Source organism: Solanum lycopersicum, chromosome 5 (genome assembly GCF_036512215.1).
Source record: "Solanum lycopersicum chromosome 5, SLM_r2.1".
In the NCBI taxonomy this organism is placed as follows: domain Eukaryota; kingdom Viridiplantae; phylum Streptophyta; class Magnoliopsida; order Solanales; family Solanaceae; genus Solanum; species Solanum lycopersicum.
The window spans coordinates 36,259,920-36,283,159 of NC_090804.1; positions in this window are offsets into that span (position 1 = coordinate 36,259,920).

Consider the following 23,240-nt stretch of genomic DNA (forward strand, 5'->3'; position numbering starts at 1 on the left):
AAAATACAAAGTAAACACATTAGAAAACAATCAAAAGTTCTCTACACTCAAAGAACTTACAAAAACAATAGATAAGTAAGCCAACTAACTTAAGAAACAAAAACTTTACATCATGTTCTCGTCGTGTTTGTATTTTAGGGGAGGTTTTGGGAATTACTAGGAAGGTGTGTAAATATACAACAAGGTATGAGTTTTCTCTCTTGGAATCCTTTATCCACTAGAAATTTCTTTCTACAAAATCCAAACGTATGAAACTAGGGCTGTCCCCTTGAATGTTGAACTCCTTGTCCCTAGTCTCCTTCCGATTTCAATCTAAATTAGGTTAGAAATCATCTTGTTGGTAATATTGGTGGTAGTTAAGTGATAAATATGATGTTCTTTGTGATTTTGTGTAATAGCAAGCATAGTCAATGATGTCAACCGAGAATGATATGGTGCAATATGTAAATGTTCGTTGATGTTGCTATCCGTTTTGAAGTCTTAAAGTGGTTAGTTTGATGGCTGAAATTAACGTGCATAAAACTTTCTCCGTCACTTTTCTGATTTTTAAAAAAATAAATATCCGAAAAGCGATGGACTAAAGGACCCTGTCCACACCTTTTCAATTGATTTTTAATAAGTCAGATAATAGTTAGCCAGGAATTAGTTTTAAATGACTAAAATATCCATGAATAGCTTTCTTATCAATAGCATCAGGCTTCTGGCCAAAGACACATTTGATAGTTGTATAAAGCTTAAGAATAATGGATTCTTTGATGTAAATGCTTTTGTTTTTTATATGTCATAACCATTTCTTTCTCTACTACTCTTCCTATACAAAAATACTTAAATTGTTTTTACATGCCTCATGCTTCCTTCAATAAGTTGTTCTACAAAAATTCAAATGAACACAACTACACTATATTGAAATGATCAATACCTTTAATACTTCCTAAAAGTTAAAAAAAGGGCTATAAATATTAGTATACACTAACCCTATTATAATGAGATATTCACTCGCCTTTAATTTTGAAGTGACAAAACAATTAGAAATCTCTACATCAATAGAGAACACTTTAAACATACTGGTCACCATGTCAGGAGTAGTCTCGTGCTCACTCCTAAAGTAGAGAGCATAAAAGCGGTTCTTCTTCGGATTATCATTACAACCACTTTCATGTATAGCCTCCTTGTCTTTCCCCCATCACATTTGGGAAATCTCAAACCTTGTTCCTATCTTTAACACAACAAAAATAATAATCCGTTCCCTTATGATAATCACCATAGTGCTTCTTTCCACAGTTTCTACAAGTTGGCTTCTTGGTGGGATAATTACTATCCCTTCCCTTTTAAGGCTTAGGATTAGGAACCCTATAATCCCTAACCTTAGGTAACTTGGAAGAAACTTGATTAGAAAACCTTTTCTTGAACCTAGGCTTGTCTTTAATCTTAAGCCTTTCCTTTAAAGAACCACCATGAAAAGATAATGCCTTCTTGGACTGTCTACTCTTCCTGTTATCCCTTGCCTCTTCCACTTGTTGAGCATGAACCATGAGACGAGAAATGCTCATATTATCATGTATCATAGCCGAATGACATTCCTCGTGCAAATGAACTTACACTACCATTACAAAGCAGTTTATTTCATACCTACGATCAGAAACCAAAGAAGGAGCATACTTGAACAATTTAGTGAATTCCAAAGAGTATTCAAATACACTCATATGTCCTTGGCGAAGGTTGCTGAACTCTACCACCATAATATCCCTCTCATCCCTAGGTATGGACTTACCAAAAAAGTCTTCTTGAAAACTTCCCAAGTCACCGGTCTAGCCCTTAAAGTCCTATTATCCCTCCATTGGACATACCAAGTTTGGGACACATATTTGAGTTGGTAAGTGGCTAACTCGGTCTTCTCACTAGTAGACAACCCCATAGCATAAAATATCTTATATATTTCATCAATGAACTCTTGGGGGTATTCTTCAATATTGGACCCATTGAAAGTAAGAGGATTCATCCTAGTGAAATCCCTTAGATGGGAGGCCATGGTACAAATTTATTGGTTTGCGCGGGTTACAACCTCCCTATTAGCTTAGGACATCATGGATTGCTCTTGAGTAGTGACAACTTGTGATTTGGTTGTAATGAATTGGGCCAATTCAAAAAGAGCGTCGTTTGTTGGACAATTCGTCAAAAAAAGAGGATCGACCGAAGCTTGGTCATCATTAACATCCTCTTTAAGAGAAGGGACTTGATCACCACAGGGAAGAGCTCCCGCATTGGCAATCTCTTTCTGAAGTCTTTTCGCTGCATCCCTTCGCGTATTCATTGTCTATAATAAGAATAAGAGGACTAGATACAAAAGTATATAGATCTAAACTTTAGCGGCACGATAATGGACTTCCAAGAGAGAAAGAGTTTCTTATGCATCACATAGATTCATATTCATAAGTGTGGCGCTGCTTAATTATGAATAGGAACCTACATAGATGTGGTTGAGAGAGATATTGACTCAAATATACTTAACTTCATTCACTGATACGAGTCTTTCACATCCTGGATGACCCCCTAGATGTAACTGACATCGTAGGTGATACAAGGTTGAGGATTAGACCATACATCAATAAAATAAGACCACATATAGGTCTTACAATATTTTGTATCAAAGAAAAAAGGAAAGAACATAAGAGTATTGAAAACTAAAGCAACATCATAGGCTTGATAGTGGCATTGCCCTCGAAAAATGAGGACCTACCCAACTGGGATGATAAAAAATTCCAAGTCTTATTCAAAGTAACCTCCAAAAGCCCTTCAACGACTGGAACCTAAAATGTTGCGGAAAAGGAAGAAATGGGATTAGTACACTACTTGTACTAAGTATGAGACCATATGTAGACATATCATAAAAACATGCTAAAAAGGACATTTCATTAAACTATGAAATTTACTTTTAAAAGATTTATCACATTCAATAAACCATACCAATCAATAAAACATATTCACTAAGTAATAGACATGTACATCACAAGACGAACAACTCTATGTCTAGTCAAGTCAACATGCATATCACATAATTAGAAAAATAGTTAAGCAACTCTATCACCAAGTACTATCGTTAACAAGCATCAATAAGAGTTCATTATAACATAATAAAAGCAAGATTATTACTCATAACCCCTATTAAAACAACAAATGCAATGACCAAGCAAATCCCAATAAGCTTACTAAATCAGTTCACTCAACAAGGATCATGACCAACATCTCACTTCACATAGCATCACATTTAAGAGTACATATCATCATAGTTTAACAATGTAGACTAATACGTATTCATAAGTGAAACTAATCAACGCATAGTATCAACAATGTGCAAGTTCATCATATACATATGAAGTACTATTGAACATCCTCCTAAGACTTCCTTCAAGTTTAACTAGTGCAATGTTTAGGTAGAGTCCCATACCCTTACCTACACTAAGTTAAACCCTTAGGTTATCTAAAATTAGAGTTCATTCCTTTAGTTCATTTTGTGTAATTCGTGATGTTCATATGAGGTGTATATGCCTGATTTTAAGTGGAATGTGCAGATAAAACAACAATGAATCAACACCTAAGAATGTATAAACGAATGCATGAAATACACCCCAAAAAGGTATTAAATGATCCATGAAGTTTCCTAAGTTTTCAAGTGGAAATATTGTTGAAAATAAGCTAATAAAATGACTAATTTTCGAGCAACAACTACAATATTTGTTTAGTCAAAATTGTAGAAGGGAAATCTTGAAATTTAATTATTTTAAAAGGGGTGAGTCCACCAGGGTTCGAACCTGTGACCTCACCCGTATAATACCTTAATTTTGCAAGTAGAAAAAAAAGGAAAAAGGGGTTGGGGGATTCGAAATAGGGTGTGCAGGCGTGTAAGGAGAGAGTAACAATTTAAATAAATAAAATGGGAGGCGTGGGAATAGAACCCACGACCTCCACACAGCAAATGAAGGGAAGTGAGATTAAAAGAAAAAAATGTGAGGCGTGGAATCAAACCCACAACCTCAAGACTGGAAAAGAGAATGGGAGACTTAAATAAGAAAATAAATTGAGTTTGTGGGGGATCGATCCCGTAACCTCTATGCATATGCATAGCTAAGGCAAATGTTAAATAACAATAAATTAAGGAGGTTGTGGGTGTTTGAACCCACATCCTCCCAATTCTAGTGAAATGAAGAATAAAATAAAAAGAGGTTGTGGGGGTTCGATCCCACAACCTCTTGGTCTAGGCGAACATGACAATACAAATTTTAAACGAAAAAATAAAAAGGGGTTGTGGGGGTTTGATCCCACAACCCTTTGGTAAAATAAGAGGGGAATCCAAGGAGAAAAATAAATATAGAATGTTGATGTTGTGGCTCAATTTAGGGTCCCAATGTCATGAAGACTAAAAATAAAGTCAAGGAAAAATGTAAGTACCGTCCAAGGGGTTCAAACTTGGGTTCCCTTGCCCAAATTCCGTATTGATAAATAAGTCATACGTGAATTAACTTCCCAAGAGTAATGACACCTACTTAGGTTTAAATCGAGATCTCGTCGATTGGAATTCTGACCAGGTCATTCATAGATAGTCGGCGCTTTTAGTAATAGGCTATCACCCAAGAAATACATACAAGATGCATTAGTCTTGTACTGCATACTCTTAGGAACATATGAGTCAGTTAACAAACTATGAATGAAGCCTTATGGATTGTATGTATACACTCATAAGTCTAGCATACGATTTAAAATAAGTGAACCTAAGATGTATGTAATAATGTGATGAAACTCTAGAAGGGTTAAGTACAAGTGTAAGATACACTAAATGGCCAAGTGCATTAGCATTTAACGAAATGAAAATGTGCTTATGTTAATGAATATGGTGACAATATGATATAAGGCTAGTGTAAAATATGGGATCAATCTCAAATGATCCTAAGTAAATGTTCACAAAATGTACTAACTTGTGAGAGTGTAAAGTTAAAGAAGAGATCAGTATCTATAAACACTCAAATTAACGTATTGAGATTAACACATTTATACTAATGATGAGATCAGAAATCATCTATTGAGGTATGATGTCCTCAACTAGAAGCCAACTTCCATGACGTATGTGTTGAATGTAATTGAACTTTATAGTGAGAACCGATAGACTAGCTATGAGAGGTGATGCCTTCTTTCATGAAGGGCAGAGGGTCACGTAACTCTCATGAGATGAGACTTCCTGGCATGCCGGGTATGGGTCTCCTTATATGTTTTAGTCATCAAACCTATACTGGCAATATAGGGATCTGGCAGGGTTCAATTCCCATGTACGCTATCATGTTCTGGGTCACTTTGGGCGGTGATTCCACCTTTTTTGGTGTGGGGTTTCATGACACAGGATTTCATGATGCTCACATGATCTATGTCGGTTAATGTTAAAGTTCCCAATGAATGAATGAGACCAGCATCAAATGATGCACATAATGAAACGAACAAAACAAAGATGTTATGATATGATAATCAAGAGGTGAGTTAGATTCAAGAAATGACATTAGGTAATTCTTGGTAATTTCACAACGAACCGGATGAAAGTCTTAAAGTACATCCTAGATATAGTTGGGGTTTACACTGGCCCATGAATGAAATGAAATAATGTACGTATTAATGAATGAAACAGACTCTTTTTTTGCTATAGCAAACTCCCTTGTGGAGGTCCCATATATTGAGCCCTCATTTTTTGAAAGGCTTAATGTCAAGTCCATGGTTCCAAGGTCCCAAGGCATACAATTGAATGATATGAACGATGTTATGTGTTATATGAATTATGATATGTATTGTGTTAAATATATTCTATGATGTTTGCAAAATCATAAGTTTGATGATGCATGTTATACTCATGGCATGACTTTGCATATCCAAATTTGGCAGGTCCACCAACTTTACATTCCATAAATCATGTTGTTAGGAAAGAGCTATTATTTCTCTTGCATGTCCTGGGTGTGTGCTTGCATAGACCGATACTTAGTACAAGTGTGTACTAATTCCATGCAGATATCTACTTTTAGGTGCAGGCAAGGTGTACGTTAGATCTTACAATATGACGCTGCAGGTATCCAAACGTGGATCTTTCATTCGGACTTGGTCAGCCTAATGATCTCGAGGCTGACTACTATTATTATCTAGCTTAGACGTTGCCTATAGCTAGTGGAGCATGTTTTTCTTTAGCATTTCATTTCCGATTTCATTTCAGACTTTTTATCGGTGGTGTTTTGGCAAGTACACATTTAATACAGTAAGAAGATAAAAAGTTTAAATTTTCCGCTAAAATTAATATTAATGAAGTAAGAATGACGCACATAGTCTTGCCTGCGACCTGTGAGAGGTCAATTACGCAAGCCTCATGTGGGATCTAGACTCTGGTCGTGACGGGATCATTTTTAAGTGTTTTGTATGTTATGTTTATGAAATGAAAAATATGCCTCTATGATAATTTGTCTTTTATTATGATCATACTTTATATTGATGGAATCCTTAACTTGTATATGTTATATGGTATCTGCAATGAAGACGTTCATATGACTTAGCATATTTTTCTAAAGATATGGAACATTATCCTTTTTCGTACATGTCCATATATTTTATGTGCATATATTATACTTAGTACATGTGGTGTACTAACCCCATATTTTTATATTCCTACAACTGTAGGTTCCAACCATTGAAGTTTAAGGAGGTCGATTTGAAGAAGCTTGGAGCTCTTTGTCACAGTCATGGTAGGTCCTCATATTTGGGGATGCTATCTTTCATATTCTAGCTTATGAAGACTTATTAGTTTGGGTATTATCCTATTTCTAATTATGTTTTCTTTGGATTCCTTTGTTTTAAGGCGTATATGGCATATTGACTATATATTGGCTAAGTCAAGATTTGCACTTTTTAGATGGTTTTATATATATAAGAAAGATTTTTATAATATCGTATGTCTTTATGAATGTAAAGTATTAGGTATAATTATACTTCAAGTAGAAGGGAAAAGTTTTAATTTTCCACAATTTTTTCTGATCACATGTTATGACGAATGCTAAGGGCTTGTCTATGTCCTTTAAGAGGAAGACGACACTGGTGTCTTCTCCGGGTGTGAGAAACTTGGTTTCAGAGCATAAGTTTAAATATCCTTATAATCAATGACTCACTAAACCACGTTACATAGTATCTTGTTCATCGTTGTGAACGTGCCAGAATTATGGATGAGAGGCTATTTCATGACTAGGAAACTTCTCTTTCTTGATACTCCTATGTCGTACCTTTATAGTTTTGACACTATGTTTATTTTAGACTCTAAGTCCTTTAATGTAGTTTGAGGTGATGAACACACGAAGGACTGCCGCGAGGAGAGTAGGAGATAAGATTGCAAATGCGGGAACTACTCCCCCAAGGTAATCGAAATGCTCCCCAAGTGTAAGTTTTTGCAAACGAACAAGTTTTGGTGAATCCTTTGTCTATGACGGATGGTGAGGTGAGGGATTCCCTGCTTCAAATGGGCTAATTAATCACCATACATGCTCAGTCCATTACGACAAAAGCTAACATGGAGGTTGTTCCTCGTGATAACCAACATGCTAGCACTATGGCCAACCATTTGAGAGATTTTATGAGGATAAATCCTCCTATGTTTTTCGGATCTAAGGTTGATGAAGACACCCAAGACTTCCTTGATTAGGTTTACATGATTTTTTATGCTATGGGGATGATGACTATTGAGAAGGCTAAACTTCTTTCTTATCAACATAAGGACGTGGCTCAGACATGGTATAATTAGTGGAAGGATAGTAGAGATTTAGGAGGTGGTGCCATGACTTGGGAGATCTTCAAAAAGGAATTTATTGAAAGATTCTTTCCAAGAGAGAAAAGGGAAGCTAAGGTAGAGGAGTTTATCAACCTTCGTCAAGGAGGTATGAGTGTCAAGAAATACTCCTTGAAATTCATTAAGCTATCCAAATATGCTTTCTCTTTGGTTTCTATTGATAGGGATGAGATGAGCCGTTTTGTAACGGGCGTGTCTAAAGAGCTTAAAGAAGAATGTCATGCATCCATGCTTCATGACATATGGATCTTTTGATATTGACAGTTCATGCTCAATAGGTTGAGGATAGTCTTCTAAGGAAGAAGAATAGGGAAGCTAAGAAGGCAAGGTATGTGGAAATTAGTTCTTCTAAGAGTAGGCTTGATGTTCAAGAAAAGCCTAAATTCAAGAAGAGGATTTCAGACCAGTTTCCTTCTAAGTTCTCGATGAATCACAATCAGAGGTTCTAATCCTAAACCTCAAAGGGGGAGAAAAGTTGATCCACCAAAAGAGAGACCAACTTGTGGTATGTGTGGTAAGAAACACATGGGTGAAAATCTTGTTGGGACTAAGAGGTTCTATGGTTATGGCAAGGGTGTCCATATAATGAAAGATTGTCCTAATGTGAGAAGAAAATGTAAGGGGAATGTCCAAACTCAGCCATGCGGTCCTAATTCTTAAACTTCAAAAAGGAACTATTTCTATGCACTCAAGCTTAGGGGTGAATAAGAGAACTCTCCTGATGTTATCATGGGTATGTTTCAAGTTTTCTCTATTGATGTTTACTCTTTACTTGACCCAGGTCCTACCATTTATTATGTTATACCTTTGGTAGCTAGGAGGTTGGATTTACTCCGTGATGTTTTTGTTGAACCCTTTTCGGTTTGTACTGCAATGGGCGACTCAGTTTTTGCAAAATGATTCTATGTGAGATGTCATGTAATGCTTCCTAATAGTGACTCTTGTTGATTTGGTAGAACATGACATGTTTGATGTTGATATCACCTTGGGTGTTGATTGCCTCCTTGAATATTTTGCTGCCATAGACCATAGAACAAGGGTAGGAATGTTTCAATTCCCTAATGAACCTATTCTAGAGTTGAAGGGGGAAAAATTCTATGCCAATGGGTAAAATTATTTCTTGTTTTAAGGCTTGTAAGATGATAGACAAGGGTTTTTTATACCATGTGGTGAGGTTTAAGGACCAAAAATGTGAAACATCTTCTATTGAGACAGTCCCAATAGTGAGGGAATTCCCAGATGTTTTTCCTAATGACCTTCCTGGAGTTCCTCTTCAACGGGAAATTAACATTGGCATTGATTTATTAATGGATATGAATCCCATTAAAATTTCTCCATATAGGATGGCTCCGACTAAATTAAAAGAGTTGAAGCTCAGAGTCAAGGATTTTCTAGACAAGGGTTTCATTCAACCTAGTATTTCTCCAACCTAGTATTCAACCTAGCATGGTAACCCTTATCATAGAAGGGTTTCATTCAACCTAGTATTCAACCTAATTTCCTTCTCAACCTTATCATAAGCACAAAATTTATCAAAGAGTTACCATGCTATTATTCTTGTCAAGACAACAACAAAACAACAAAATCTCAACAACTTTTAGAATTCCTTCTCAACCTTATCATAAGCACAAAATTCATCAAAGAGTTACCATGCTATTATTCTTGTCTCATCATCTATCGTAATCCCTTTAGAATTCTCTTGGGCTAATGTTATTTTCTTAACAACTTTTTATTTAGTCTTATTTTGTATAGTCTTCAAGAAAAGTGTGAAGAACATAAACACAAGTACAAAATAACATTTTCAGACAAATTAACCGAACCAGATGATGAGCCACCAAAATTCTTAGGGTGGTTAGATCAAGCTTGCCAATAGAAATAGATCTAAAATTGCAACTATTACGTGAAAGGGTAGTCACTTAGGTGAACCGCCGAAATTATACGATGACACAAGGTGCAGTCCGCCGAATGTTCAAGTGCTCAAAAGTTTGAGCGTGCAGATAGAGGGTGAAACAAGAGATGATTGGAGATTCGACGAGTGCTTTAGGCGTCGTCATACTTCGTGCCAAAAGCTACAATAGCCAACAACACATTCAGACTTATATAAAAGGGAGATGGCGTTATAGGCAATCCATCAAGTAATTCAGTGAGATTGACGCAGCTAGCAAAATGACATATCGTGCCTATTATTCGACCCAACTATTTAAATTTAATTCCACAACCGCAGAAGGTAAAATCAATACTTGCGCGAATAGAGTAAAGGTGTGATCAATAACACCCAATCACAACCCTTTGAATTTTAATTCCATTTTAAGGCATACAATCACCTAATTTCAATAGTCACAACTATTAAAGCAAGAATATAAAATTAAATAAGATGTGTAATTATGCTAATCTGCTAAGATAAGATTTATATAATTTCAACCAAATCAGGGTATTGAAAATGAGCAAGAGTTTGATGAATTAAATCAAGGGCATAGAGAACCAATCTTTTGTGTCCCAAAAGAGAAGATTGAAATACTAGACATAAAGGCAATAAAATTCCTACCATAAATCAACAACAAAAATACATTTTGAAAATAAGAATATTGAATATACTAACTTAATGCTAGTTTGTAGAGTTTAAAAGCAAGGTAGAGTGAAGAGTTTGAACTTTTAGAGCTTTTGGACATATATATCCATCTAGTTTGCTCATTTGGCAACTTTAATAGTGTCCACAAATCTATTCAACGTCAAGATAAATGGTCGCGTACCTAACCGAGTTTTATAGGGAATTCAATAAACGCGACGGTCCAAATGACTGTCTTAGTCGATTTACGTAGCAGGTCAATTATTCTCCTACTTAACATTTTACTCGCTAATCTATTCTTTCCAAACACTCTCTGCCTTTAAACCTGCACAAATAACACCATTATTTTTAAAAGTAAATTAAATAATCTAAAACCTCGTGTTGTCTCTAAAGAAAAACCTTATTTATAGTCATTGCATGACTTGCACTTTTAATCTTCATCTTTAGGGTAGAGATGAGATATAACGTGACCCATTGGTAGCTCTAGTAGTAGTATTGATATGAATTGGGAAGAAGATATCTAATTTTAGCCTTAAGAAACCTTGTTTAATCTCATTTAAAACCTTTTCATGAGTTTATATGCATTCCCCATGCTCAAGGAAAGGAATCCTTAAGACTCAAGGATGTCCAATGTCAACATAGTTAAAGTCATGTAATAGTTTAGTTACTGTTTTAGGTTGAAAGGGTTGTGTCCCTATTATACTCTAATGATGTTGATTGTAAGATGGAATAGAGACTTAGAGTCTTTAACTATGTATTATGATACTTTATATATATATTGGAAGTGATGTTTGACCACATGATGTGCTAAGAAATTTTTAAATTTTCTTCTAAATTTACTTATGACAATGCGATGAATGATAACTATGAGTTCGAACAAGTACTTCAAGGGTCAAGTACCCATGTTACTTCTAGGAGGTGCTCCCCGAATGTGACGAACATGGTATCAGGGCATGAGGTTTATGAAAGTGGTTTTAGGTTCCAAAAGTCTCATTTTGCCACGTCTAGTAGAGTCTCGATCATTGGTAGTGAGTCACGACAGATATATGAGCTAGAGGATATAGGACAATAGATTTTCCATTATTCATCATTCTCATGTCAAGCCATAGAACTTAACTCAATAAGATCTCTCTCTTATGTTTTCCTGTACCGTGGTCTATTAGATATGATTGCTTAGATGAGATGGTATCTCTATGCTTGAGAAAGAAAAGGTTAGTGTGATGTTTATCTTGGTTTTATGGTTTAATGAGTATGTGTGAAGGTGAAATTTTATATGCTTTGATAAGATAATGCTATTTATGGCTATATATGTTATTTAGGTGAGATGACATGTAATGTGATGATTTATGTTATGATATGGTTAAAGCTTATTAAAAAAGTTGTTGTAGTTGAATTGAGCTTCTTTTTGGGATTATAAGTTACTTGTTGACTTTACATGATGATAGTCTTATGATATGATTTAGACTTAAAATGCTTTAAGAATGTTGTAGATAGATAAAGAGGCATGTTGCCCTTATATATGTATAATGGTTCAAATGTTGCCCTTTGTATATGTGTGGTCCCTCATAGTTTCCTTGTTTGGATTGGAGTCTTTTGCATAGGCTTGATCCTAGAAGTGAGGGTAGCATGCTTGTCTTTGTAGGGTGACAATGTGGGTTGGCTGACCTAGAAGATATGTTACATTTGTATTGAAAGAAAATAAAGAGGCCTTATGTCTATGTCTCCTCATTTGTTTTCGCCAAATGTTCTATGATCCTTAATGTTCATGGTGTAGTTGAGACCTTATGTGGTTGGGAAGTATGGAATATCTTGAATGTTATAAAGTTCCTTTGGGTGTTAGGCCTAGACGAAAGATGATGGTAGAGTTAAATTTTTATTTATGGGGTTTACTTTAAGTGGGGAATGGTTATATGAGTAGTAAGGTTGTTGATATTTCTATCTTGTTCTTCTATTATTACTTGAGCTTGAACTAGATAGTTCTTTGAAGCTTTTTTATGATAAAAGTTTCATAAAAAATATGAGTTGCATGTTCTCCGGATGTAATGTATGTCTTGATTAACTTTTAAATATGTTTTGAAGATTCTAAATTGCATGAAAAAAGAATTTTTTATCAATTCATTATTTCTCATGTTTTTTGTGCATCTTGATATGTTAGTTGTGCATTTAAATTAATGAGAAAAGGTAATAAGCATGTTGATTTCACTTATAATGTGTGGTGTTTTAAGCCATTAATGAAAAATTTGAGTCTTCTTAACATGAAAAATAATGTGTCTCCTGAAAAATTATGTGACTTCTATGATTTGGGAACTATGAATTTATGCTGACTCTTGCAAGGTGAAAGCATGTTTATCCATTGTCCTTGTGTGTGTCTATAAATTGTAAGATTTTCCCTAAATGATGCATGCTTATGAAAGTTAGGGTTATTCTAGGAATTGAAACTATGTGAATTGACTTTCTATTGTTGTAATGTGTGTGGTGTGATTTACCATTTTGACTTCATTAGGAAAAAAGTATGAGCATGATTTAGGTTAAAAGTTAAGAAATTCTCATTTTTATAGTGAATTGACCTTTGTTCCTTGAATGGGTAAAGACTCATGCGACATGTAAATGTGTCAAGGAGAAGGACATTCCTTCATGGACACAACTAGGCATGGTATGGTTGAGTATAAACTTCATGGAACTAGTTCTAATAAATAAAGATCCTTGTTGAGTTACATAAGTCAAGTGTATGTGAATTAAAGTATGAGTGTCTAATCGCTTCTTAAGTATTGTTGAATCTACTAAAGTGTGATTTTAATGTAGTTGAATAATGAGATATTAATAAAAATACCATGTTATGATTAGGAGAAGGATGTTCCTCCTATGTCCATGAAAAGATCCTATGTTTTTGATGAATAAAAGAGTTAGTGAATAAAGGTTTCGCTTACTTGTGTTGTATTGAGTGCTAAATGGTTTGAAGTTTGTGCTCCTTTTATGTTTGGTGAATTTACTTTTGTTAGATGATGTTATGAATATGGTGATCTGCTCTATAATTCATTGAAGTCCTTTTTGTAATGAAAATGTTCCAAGTGTCATTTGAGAATGAATTTTCCTAAGTTGGTGATATTGTAAGACCCCAAAAGAATTTAGGGTGTCTAGATCCTTAAATCTCCCTATAAGCTTGTTAACGTGTTAATTAAGCGTTTAATGTATGTATGATTGATTTGAATTCTTTTGGAAGTCAATCATCCAAGAACGTCCAAGACGTTCGAAAGTTAGCCCTTGAGATGTGCATATGTGACTTGTGTGGGCCTAGCATGTTTGCATGTGTTGCGAGTGTATGTTTTGTGTGAAACATGTACGGAAATCCTTGACATGATAATGTTTGTATTTATGATGGAAAAGTAATGATACGACTCCTCAAGGTCCAAGCAAAGGGCCCTCAAGGAGGACCCAAAGTCTGCCGAGACACTTCTTTTGCAGTGTCTACCAACGATCCTCAATCGATGATCAGTAGGTTCACCTATGCCACGTCAATGGTGAGGTGTAGATTGGAACTTAGACTGGAGAAGTCTCATTCAAATGACAACTTCAAAACAAAGTGATGGTGGTCACCAACGGTCCGTCGATTGGCCTAAGGGGCGTCATTTGGTGGCCATTGATACAGACTGTGTCAACTGCCAAGCACAATATTTCATTTATGGGGTGAATGGAAAATTCATCCCACGTCCTAACCTGACCTTAGACGGTCTTTTTTATAACCTATTTTTGGTATATTAAGTTAGTTCAAAACATTAAAACTCCATTCTCAATTTATTCTTTAAATTTGACTTTTTCCTCTAAATCATAAACCTCTCTAGAAACATCCATTGGGGATGAAGCTCAAGCACAACTTGGAGCTTGAATTACCATGTATTATTCATCAAGTTTCAGTGGTTTTCTTCTACAATAAGGTATGGTGATCCTTCATCTCTAGATAACATTTCACCTAGCGAGTTCCTTTCAATCTTCGCAAAGAGAATTCATGATAAAAATTCTTCTTCTTCGTCTTCAATCTAGCTATGAGTTTTTGTTCAAATTGATTTCAAAAGCATAATGTTAATGAATTGATGATTACCTACTTATTTTAATGTGATTTTCAATCAAATTTCATGTTCAACCCACGATCTACCCAAACTGGATTTAGCCTCTCAAATCCATGTTGAACATGTGATCTGGATCTAATGTAAATCAAATTGTGATTCGATTATGCTAAATTCTTATATTAAATGCCTAGGATATGTATTGATGGTGAATTTTTTATGAGTGATCTATGTGGATCAAGGTTTGAAGGGTTTGAATAATATTAGACTATAATGTAGTATCTTGTGATGTTGATGCTAGAATGATTGTTGTGAGATTCAGTTATGATGAATTGTTTTAGCTACTGCCTACAATGTAAAGTGATTATAAATTAGATTTAATTTATCCAATGTGAATAGGTACAATTGAATTGTTAAGGATTTATCTAGATTCTTCTAACCTATAGATTGATAATGTAATATGTACATGATGTGATCTCAATTCTAGGGTAGATGAAGCATTACTTAGTTTAGGTTGATATTTATTTATCTACTACCCTAAATTTATTTTTTTGATTAATTATGATTGATGATCAAGTGAAGGGGAATGGGTGAGTGATATATTTTTCTTTACTTTCTATTAAATTGGTGATGTAGTGTACTTGTTAGTAGCATGATCTTGTAGTGGCTTATGCATGATTTCGTTTATGTTCAAGTACATTCAGCTACTTCCCTAAACTTGAATTATTTATGAAGAAGGAGTACTAATCGATGATGATCAAGGGTTGAGGAATTGGTAAGATTGGTTACTTTCTTTATTTTGGTATAGTATTATGGTTAGAATTGGCCTTTGATGGTATTGTGTGATATGGACCACTTATGGTGGCGGTGTTTACTTCTTGTCAATACATATATATGTATTGATTATGGCCTTGAAGTCAACTTGATTTTATATGAGTGTGTGGTTATGGTGCTCACACTATGTGAAGCCTATGCCTAGTTTGCTCTTCTAGCTATGATCTAGATTGTATTGCTAACGTTATGAGTATGTGAATGTTTATGTTAGAATTATGTATAGGTTCTGCCTTTGATAAAGTAATAATGATTGGTGAACCTTACCTACATACCCCTATATGAATGTGTGATTAGCTATGGTTAGGAGTCTTGAATGAAAGAATTAAACATACTCTCTCCAATGCTATTATGTGTTGTGTGGTCTATGCTTGAATGTGCATTGTGTTCCTAAGAGTTTGGTTGCCTCAATGTGTTTTTGGTAGTCATTAGGTGATGCTTTTTACCAATGTATACACACTCATAGCGTATGCATGCTTATGAGTAATATAGCTTCATGGTGCCTAATGAAAGGATATTCTCATATGCACTTGTGTCTACTACTATGAATGTAAAGTATACGTACATGAAGTATGATTATGTATCCCATATCTAGAATGACTTGATAGGTGTACTAGTATGGGCAAGGGTATGGGACCTTTTCTATGCATTGCACAGGATTGCCTTGATAGGACTGTTTCTAGTCTTTGCTTTCTATCTACGTGAATATGAATGCATGATTATATTAATGTATGAACATGTGTGGTCTTAATGTGTTATGTGAAAGGATTGCTCGTGTATATGTTTATATACACACACACATGTATGATGATCTAGACAATAGGGGGCGCTTGGAAGGTGTTCCTAAGAGTACCCTAAACTAGATGGTGCTTTACATATGCTATGTTGTGAAAGTCTTTTTCACATGATATAGGTTGATGAAATCTCATCTATGACCTAAGAGCTAAGAATATGAGGCGTTAACTATCCTAATCCTATATTTTATAAAGTAAATATAGTAATGACATTTCAATATAGGGAACTTAGCTTAGCAAAGAGTGAACTTTGATGAGGGGTACCCCTTCCTAATGTGGGAAAGATTTTTCACCATAGTCCTCACGAGGTGGATAAATACAATGCCTCAATAGGTATAAAGAGGGTTTCTATAAGGTGATAAATACAATGCCCCTTTTGACATAAACATAGTTTCCACATATACCTCCAAGTTCCATAAACTATGCTTGCCCCATAGGATCTAGCAAGTTATATCACTTAGTATGCTAGCATGTGATAATGTTCAATCATGGCTAGTTAGAGAACCTTCCTTTGGTGTAAGGCTCTACAACACCAAAATTCATGTTTAGCACCCATGGTGTTAGTGTCGGTTAAGGCTATAGTTTCTTTAAAGTAAAATGGACAATGGAAGTAAAGTAAGGACCCTAACAAGGATAACCTAAGGTTAGTTGCTTAGTGTAGGTTGGGATATGGTACTTTACCTATACATTGAACATGTAGCTTTTAAAGGGTATTCAAGGAAGGCGTTCTAATGTATGTATATACGTTTATGTTTCTTATACATGATATTGTAGTAGTATCTTTATATACGTTTATGTTTATTATACATGATATTGTAGTAGTATCTACTTGTTGTGATTATATGCATTGCATTAGTTTATATGAAGTGGTCTTTATTCTATATGCATAATGTTGGTCTTATTGACTATCTGATGAAAGTCTTTCTTGGTATATATGAAGTGTATATACTTGTCTTGTCGATGTATGAAATACATGTTAAGGCTTGTGGTCTCATGATAGGTTTACTAAGTACATGTTAGGCTATGGGGATTTACATGTACATTGCACTAGTAGACTTTGATTGAGATTTTGATTAAGGTCTTATAATGTTCTATGTGATGTAAAGTATGTATATGTGCATAATGACTAGAGCTTACTCTAATGATATTGTAAATCTTGAATAAAAGTGCCTTATGGTATCTTATACTTCTATAAGTATATGTACTTGATTAGTAAGTTTAATGTATAAGTACCTTGTGGCCTTAAGGTTATGCATTGCACAAAGTATCACAAAAGGGTTACTTGGGAAGTTAAGAAGTAAAGAAGTTAAAGAAAAAAGAGTTCACTGTAAAGAGGACAATAAATCACTATAAGTTATTGTAAAGTTGCCCTAAACTGGCTTTAAATGCAATGTGTGATTTTATATGATATTTGCCAATTAAATATGCCTATATGAAGTATGTAAATGGTATAATGATTGTTGTATCACAGTTTTAATGAAGTTATCAGAAAAAGTAATGATGCATGGTTTCAAGTAAAATTTCTTTTTTAAATGCATGTTTTTGCATATTTGTCATGCTTAGTGCATTCTTGTACTAACTCCATTCTTCTCTAACTTTTTACATGAAGTGTACATTATGGATGCTGAAATGGATGTACCTATGGTGAAGAGATTGATATATGTTCCCCAAGCTCAAAGAAAGGAATCCTTAAGACTCAAGGATGTCCTATGTCAAGTTATGCTTAATGTCATGTAATAGTTTAGTTAATGTTTTATGTTGAAAGGGTTGTGTCCCTATTATACATTAATTATGTTGAGTCTAAGATGGCAAAGAGAATTACAATTTTATACTTCCAATATATATATATATATATATATATATATATATATACATACATATATCATGGAAGTGATGTTCTTGCATATGATGCGCTATGAATGTTTTAAATAAGACCTCTTAGAGGTCAAGTACGCCATGTTACTTCTAGGGGTGCTCCCCGGTCGTGACAAAATAAAATAGGAGTGAGGGAAGTATCAATTATCAAATGGGGGTTTGTCACCGGTAGTAATAGCAACGAAAATTAACAAAGTGTGCTAAATCAAGAGTGGGGAATTATTGGAATGTGATAGGAATAGGGTATGAACGACGAAATTCTGTAATTCCTTTGATACAATACTCATAGAGTTATTCTGACTAGGCTAGACTTTAGGGAGATTAGTTCTCTCTCTCTCTCTCGAGAAACTTACCCCGTTTTGTAACCCACTTGTAGCATGAAGGCCAGCCTCCTCCTTAACACACACTCTCTCTCTCTCTCTCTCGATAAGTGTGTGGGAATGAGACTAGTGTTCACTCTCTCTCGAGCTAATTCTCATGTAAACCCACCACCACCGACCATCAATTTAGTTGTCTTAGTTTTACTATCTCTCCCGAGCAAGCAAAAAAAAGATATATGAGATTATATTTGCAACTACAACCTCTTTTTAAATTTATCAAAAACTACTAAATGAAATCAAATTTTAACTACAAATAAACTATCAGCAAGAAAGACCCATCAACTAATTTAACCCATATTAACAGAATTGCACCCCAAGAATTGGAGGTTTAGCTAGTCATGTACAACATATAGAAATTAAAACCAATATGAGTGTGCATTCAAATGGGTATGAAGATTTACGTCTTCGTACAGGCGAAGAGTGAAGAATTCACGAGACCCAAGTCCAAATCCTTGGAGATCAAACCCTTTGAATCGTCATGCTTTTCTAAAATCCTCTCCAAATATAGAGCTCAAAAATATATGTTTTAAAATTTAAAAGTTGATAAAACTTTTTAAAATTTTATATTAAGATAAAACAATCAACAAGTGTTTATATTATTCAATAATTAGTGTTGAATCGGATCATGTGACGCAACAATTCAGAATAGCCAATCAAATCGGCAATTCTCCCTTTGGAAACTTTATTGTTCTCTAGATCTTAGTCGAAGCATCTTCGTGCTTTGTATCATTGGAAAATATGGTGGTACTTCACGAAGTTGTTTGGCAATGCACCAAATGCTCCTTTTGACCGCCGATTTTATCCTTCCCTTCAAGGCGCCACACACTTCAACTAATGGCGATCTTTAGACCCATGGACAAATTGTCAAGTGGGCTTGGCGATCTTCAATCCTTCATTTCTTCATTCTTCAGCCTTATTGCTCCTTTTTGCCAAGTATTGTCCAAGTTTTTCCTCAAACTCTAAATACCTTATACTCGAGGTTATTGATCAGTAATTCGGACAAAACTAGCATTGAAGGACACTATTACTATCAAAATATATCCTAAATGAGTCTAATTTATGGACTCATCAATCACCCATGAGAGGGGTAATGAAATTTTGTAAGAAGGGTAAGCTACGTCTTCGATACATTGGTCCATTTGAGTTTCTTGAATGTGAGGGACCGGTAGCATATAGGTTGTCCATACCTCCTAATTTATCAAGTGTTCATTCGGTATTTTATGTGTCCATGTTTAAGAGATATCATGATGATGGAGATTATATCATTAAGTGAGAGTCAATTGTGCTAGACAAAGACCTCCAATAAGAGGAGAAACTGACTCTTATTTTTTTATCATGATTCATATGTTGAGGACCAAAGATATTTAAGTCCATGAAGTTTCAATGGAAGCATCGTCCAATCGAGGATGCTACTTGGGAGATTGAGAAGAACATACGAGACAAGCATCCTCAATTATTCGATGAAGCATACACAACATGTTTTGTTTGTTAGCCTATTTTTCCTAAGTTTTGTAACACGGGGAGGAATGATGTGTAAATTGGTATCTATTGTAAGGACTAGTTCATGTCATTATAGAAATTCCAATAGGGGAAGGTGACACCTCTAAAATGACTTAGCTAAAACTAGAGCCTAACATGTTTTTCATGAAGATCTAATATCCGAAAATGGTTTATAAGGTTGTAAAGAGGCATTTTCCAAAGTATTAGGTAAATTAGAAGTCAAAAATCAAGGGACGACCAAGACGTTTGACGACTAGTCACCTACGTGCTTCATGTGTGTTTTATGTGCTTATTAGTGTGTTATGATCCTATGTGGTCCTTATAAGAGTTATAATAGTGTTGATATGTAGTGTATCAAGTTTCATGTTGTTTGGAAGTCAAATGTCCAAGAGCGTCCATGAGATTTGAAAGGTTTTCCCTTAAATGACCTTATGTGTCTTCGCATGTTTCATCACGTTTTATTTGTTCGTTTTGGATGAAATTGATATGGAAGGTCATAATCTCGTATAACATCATATTCGGATTGAAACTGTTTGGTTAAACACCCTTAATGACCAACCAAGGGTCCTTGAGGAAGGACCCATCATTGAGCCAAAGGCTATCTAGAGCAGCCCAAATGACTTAGACAATCGATATCTAGTAGGCTGGGCAATGCCTCATCGATGGTGGGCGTGGGTCAATGTAAGACCCCGAAAATGACCTAGGTTAACTAGAGCCTAACATGTTGGTATTGATTTTCTAAGGTCCTTAATATGTCTAATATATTGTATAGAGGCAGCAGCTGAAGTATTAGGGGTGTTGGAAGTCAAACGTCAAAGGACGACCAAGACGTTTGATGACTAAGTCACCTAAATGTATAAAATGTGGTTCTATGTGTTTGTGGGTGTTAAATTATTTTATAAAGTTATTAAATGAGTTTTTATATCATGTATAGGAAGTGGTTAAACTTTCATGAAGTTTGAAGGTCAAACGACCAAGAACGTCCAAGGCATTCAAAAGATATGCCTTGAGTCGACCTTGTATGTCTAGGCGTGTTTTGTCAAGTTTTACGTGTTTGTTTTTGATGAAATTTATGTGAAAGGTTTTAAGCTTATATACTATCTTTTTTTTTTCGAAACGTCTGGGAAATTATCCCCAAGGACCATCTAAGTGTCCTTGAGGAAGGATCAAAAACTATTGGCATGACAGTCCCAGACAGACCCCAAACGACGGAGACATCAACGGACGGTCGTGGTTGTGAAGCCCTGTCAAAGAATATAGTCAATGAGGAATTATACATGGTAGGGGAAATAAATCTTGGCCAGTTACTGTAGCCAATGAGGGAGGGTTGTGACGCCCCGTCGTGGCTGTGATGACCTATTAAGGGCAGGCATCGCATGTAACTACCCCCCTGCGCTGGCTGCTGCCAGGTAAAGGGGTGATTGGTAAATTCACCCCACTTCTAAATTAATTCATGGATGGTTATTTATGGTGTATTTGGGTATTTTAATTAAGAATATAAAGGGTAATCACATGGAAGACTTCATTCTTCAAAATCATAAACCCCAATAACATAGAAATTATCACAAAACCTCCATTGAAGTCCAACTTGAAGAGGCATTTTGGTTAGGGGTTTTTGTGTTGATATTCTTTATCAAAATGAAGAATTATCATCCTCGAGGTATGAATTATGATCCTTGAAACTTGTTTCATCCAGGAGTCCAACTCGCAACACGTTTTTAAAGTTTTCTAATATTAATTGTCCAATTTCATGATTCTACCATGGTTTCTTACATAAATGATTTCTAAGCATTGAACGATGATAAAATGTATATTGTATTGATGATTTCAATCTAAATTACCTATGCACCCATGTAAATTGAAGAACCCTAGTTTTTCACTATAATGTGGGTTACTTGATATTAAACTAATATTGTTGAATTGTAATGTAGTTTCTTATGGACTTTCTAATGATATAGGAATTTTATTCAATTTTTATCTAATTCATTCTATATTGTTAAACCTAGACTTTTTAAAAAGAGATTTCATTAGATTTTATGATTATTGCTTGAATTGTTGGTTATGGCCTTGGGTAATGGCCCTTATGATGTTGAATTGGACGATTTAGCATTGAATTGAAGTGTGAATAACTGAATGAAGGTATGCTGCCCGGATTTTTTAATTCAATATTAATTATACTTTGATTCTATTGTGATTTGTATGGTCCACTTATGGTGGCGGTGTAATGTGTTTTACATGCAATTGATGTGTCCTTGTCGGCTTTACTTTATGCAATATTGGGAGCATGGACTTATTGGCAACTACTTGAAGTTATGTGGGTATTTGTTTAGTTTGATTATGTTAAGCATGACATTATCTATCTACATGTGAAGTTATACAGTCATATATGTATTCTTCTACTTATGTTACCTTAAGTGATCATGTTAGACTATGACTTTTACATTATGATTATAGTGTTAGGTTAAGTCTTGGTTATTTCTAATTGACTTTAAGAGTCTATGTGGGGTATATCAATGATGTTATGATGAAATATATGATGACAGGAAAATGTTAGTTGGTTTTAGAGGTGTTTCTAGATTGACTTGTATTATGTGTAAAAAGTGACGTATGTGATGTCCTATCATAGTTTACTTGTACCTCTTGCTTGATATATATATGATTCTGAATATATGATATCCTTATTTAGGGTGTTATACCTCTTAGTCTTGAATGTATGAATGACATGTGACCTTAAATGATGATATGAGAGTCTATTATGTGAAAACATTGACTTAAAAGTAAGTCTAAGATTGATTGAAGTGTAAGCCGTAATGGTATCCTTCAAAATAAAGGAATGATCGACATAAGGTTAGTTCGATGGAAAAAAATCATATTAATTCTCAGGAAAGTCACTATGAGCTTCTTGTCGCTATTGTGAGGTAGCCACGATAGACCTTCCTTGGTAGGGTAAATGTTATTGGGTTATGAACTTGTTATGGAACCCTTTTATGTGAACCTAATGTATGAATTACTCTATTAAAAAAAGTCTACCACCGAGTGAGTATAGTAAGGGAAAGTATTTCTAGTTAAGTATGAGACTAGAATACAAAGTATGCTCTTCATATTCCTTAATTATGTGCCTACATAGGATGTGTCTAAGTTCTTCCATTGGCAAGTAGAACAACCTCATTGGAGTAGAATATAACTCCGGATTCCATGTTTATCTATCAAGGTCTATGTAGGTTAATGCCTATTCTAATCATATGGAAAACCTACTATTTAAGGAGTTTATGGAGTTTAGGTGGTGGTATGGGAAAACTATATTGACATTGTACAATAGACTTTGAAGGTTTTATGTGGAGTTCCTAGGTTTTGTCAATACCATTATTTGAATGTCCT